Here is a 3,946-nt window from a genome sequence, read left to right as displayed (position 1 = left end):
TGCTGAACCCCATGAGAAGCAGAGAGCAAGAGAATCCAGGTGATGAGACTCTCTGGCACAGAGTTGCATGCGGAAAGCGTGGATAACACCTAGAACCATGTCTATATGTTATCCAATAGTCATACAAGTTGGCAATTCTTATCAAATTAACAGAAGCTTGAATCTTTGGTGAAATGCCATGATGAAACAGAGGGAGTAGATAAATATATTAAGAATGAAATGCCATAAAATTTGTGGCATGTAATTTGATATATAAGATCTGTTAATGCAAAGTGTAAACCAAATCTATTTTTTTAAACTAAGTATATAGTATCAGTGTCCTGCAGTGTCTTGCCCCATAGTATGTGCTCTGTATTAGTTGAATGAATAAATATGTTAAGATAATTAAATTTTCATAACTTTCATTTAAAGAACTTGATTTTTACATAGAAGGAAATGTAATTTAGTAAGAGACATTGTTTTAAAAGAAAACAACAAAATTAGTTTAATGTGAATACGGGGCACTGGTGATTCTCTTATCTGTGCCCCTCACTCACAGTAAAAACTGGAAGTACTACACATAAACCAACTTCACTAAAACCCATTCATTCAACATTTAGAATGAATCCTCATTTGAAATCATTTAGTCATCATTTTTTAAAAATAGGTCTTCATTGGAGTATAATTGCTTCACAATACTGTTAGTTTCTGTTATTTTCATCACAGTGAATCAGCCATATGCATACATATGTCCCCATATTCCCTCCCTCTTGAGCCTCCCTCCCATCCTCCCTATCCCACCCCTCTAGGTCATCGCAAAGACCGAGCTGATCTCCCTGTGCTATGCTGTTGCTTCACACTAGCTAATTATTGTACACTCGGTAGTGTATATATGTTGATGCTACTCTCACTTTGTCCCAGCTTCCCCCTCCCACCCTGTGTCCTCAAATCCATTCTCTATGTCTACATCTTTATTCCCGCCTTGCAACTAGGTTCATCAATACCTTTTTTTTTTTTTAGATTCCATATATATGTGTTACCATACAGTATTTGTTTTTCCCTTTCTGACTTACTTCAGTCTGTATGACAGACTGTAGGTCCATCCACCTCACTACAAATAACTCAATCTTGTTTCTTTTTATGGCTGAGTAATATTCCATTGTATACATGTGCCACATCTTCTTTATCCATTCAACTGTCAATGGCCCTTATTAAAAAATCTAGAAACAATAAATGCTGGCAAGTGTGTGGTGAAAAAGGAACCCTCCTGCACTGTTGGTGGGAATGTAAATTGATACAGCCACTATGGAAAACAGTATGGAGATTCATCAAAACACTAAAAATAGAACTACCATATGACCCAGCAATCCCACTACTGGGCATATGCCCTGAGGAAACCATGATTCAAAAAGAGACATGTACCACAATGTTCACTGCAGTACTATTTACAATAGCCAGGACGTGGAACCAACCTAAATGTCCATCATTTTGTTTAATAGAAGCAAAATGGGTAAGAAATCAGAGTTATGCCCTTTACTTATATTTGACAACGTTCAATTAGCCTCTTCCAAAATCATTGTGAAATCAACATGGTAATGACTGAAATAATGTTAGTAGGTAATATCAACTAGATCTCCTATATTTCATAATACATTAATCATGTGGAGACTTTGACTCTAAATTAGGAAGAATTTGTTTGTATGTAATTGTTACCTTTCACAATTTCATACACATGTTCTGTAGAAATTTACTAGCGTAAGTTTAAAAAGACAAGTTTTCAAGTCCTGAATTGAGCATATTTTGATCCCAGAGGGCTTTCGATTTCATTCCCCTTCTTTTTAGTTTGAGACATGGCAATAGTATATCAATTATATTACAGCTACAAACAATTTTTGAGTTTTGGTCATTCTGAATCAGTTACCCAGCTGTCTCCACCTCCTTTATTTTATCTTTTATTTACCATGTCCCTGTCTTACTCATACTTGAATTTTTTTAAACTAAGGTCATAAGAACAATGGCCATATTTTTCCTGTAGCTCAATGTGAAAGCACTTTTCTCTTACTCATTTTGCAAGAGCATATCAAATTACATAGAATTGGCAAAAATCAGCATGATTTTGTGAAGAGCAAATCCTGCCAAACTAATTTCTTTTCTTCTTTTTTTTTAACCAACTGCAGGACCTGGCAGATGGTATAGCAATGACCACCTCTACAAAACATCATCTGTGTCTACTTACTGGTATATATATCATGTGTTTTCCAACATACTGTGGTGCTCAAGTCTGAGGTAGAATCATGAAAGGAATGCTTCCTCTCCCCTCATTGCACTCCTGAATGCTGATATCAGCATAAAGGCATAAATGACTGGAATCGGTTACTGAGTATGCCGAGTACACACAGATTGTAGATCACCCTTGTCTCGTGAGAAGCAAGAAAGCGGAACTCCACCTGGCCTAGAAATCAAGTGATCTGATGGTTCCAAGATTTCTCCAAAATGTAAATAACATAATATCCCTGTACTTCTGCACTAAAAGACCCCCACCTTGACAAATACTACAAACAAAACAAAACAACAAAACAAAAAGGAGTGAAGAAATTAAAATTCACCAAGAAATTCGTATATATTTCAAAAATAATCTTTTAGTAACATCAGATGCTTCCTGAACTCGTGAAAAGCACAATCCACATGCCTTAGCTGTAATGTCAGTCTAAAGTTTTGGCCACCAGGTTTTGTCCACTATGAGAACTTCCTGTTCAGTTCCTTTTCTTCTGTCCACTCAGTGAATGTGCATTTTGAGTAATTATTACGAGCCAGAAACTGAGGATACAAAGATGAATAAGATGTTTCCTTATGACACATGAACCCTCAGGGACCTTACAGTCAGCTAGGAAATACAGACAAACTGATTATTTTAAAACAGTGCAATGTATGATGGGTGCTACTTGAGGAAGAAACAAAGTTAAGTTTTAGTGGAAAGTCAAGAAAATCTTCACAAAGAGGTGACCTTTTAGGCAGGCCTCGAATGAAAAGCAGATGTTCAGTGGAGAGGGAAAGTCATGGCATTTCAGGTGGAAGAATAACAGAAGTAACACATCAAAGTACAGAAGAGCATGGTATGTCTGGACGTCATGAATAGCTTTCCATGGAGAAAGAACATGGTTTCCCAGGGGTGGAGAACAGTGGGAAACGAAAGCTGAGGTCGTACTGTGAAGAAACCGAAATATCATACTAAAGAACTGGTCTTTATCCTATAGGCAATAGGGTCAATTAAAGCTTAAAAAAGAAAAATCAAGAGAATGGTATCAGATTTCTCTTTTAAAAAGAAAATTCTAGCAGCACTGTAGTGGGGGGATTGGAAAGAGGTGAGGCTGCAGGCAGAGGAACCAGACAGGAGTTCCTCCCACTAAAGTTTTATAGATTCAACACACACTGCTTTTGTTTTTTCCAAGTTTAACACTGACTTTCTTGAACTTTGTTGACAGACAAGAGGTTATAAACACTACCACCCATCCAGCAGCTTGTTCATGTTGCCCTCCATTGGCAGGAAGGTAAAGGAATTACTGTCTGGGGCATTATTTCATATTCATTTGCTGGCGGAATTTAGATTTCCCTGAAATAATGATAGTTCTGTTTGGTGATATAAAAACACATGCCGCTCCTGGGTATATATCTGAAGAAAATGAAAACACTAATTCGAAAACATGCACGCACTTTAATGTTCATTGCAGCAATATTTACGATAGCCAAGACATGGAAGCAACCTAAGTGTCCATCAACTGTTGAATGGATAAAGAGGATGTGATACACATACACACATATGCGTGCACACACAATGGAATATACTCAGCCATAAAAAAATGAATTTTTTCCACTTGAAACAACATGGATGGACCTGGAGAGTATTACACTTAGTGAAGTAAGTCAGACAGAGGAAGACGAATACTGTATGTTACCACTTATATGTGGA

Source organism: Lipotes vexillifer, unplaced genomic scaffold (genome assembly GCF_000442215.2).
Source record: "Lipotes vexillifer unplaced genomic scaffold, Lipotes_vexillifer_v1.1 scaffold77, whole genome shotgun sequence".
Taxonomy (NCBI): domain Eukaryota; kingdom Metazoa; phylum Chordata; class Mammalia; order Artiodactyla; family Lipotidae; genus Lipotes; species Lipotes vexillifer.
Note: the sequence above shows the minus strand (reverse complement) of the source record.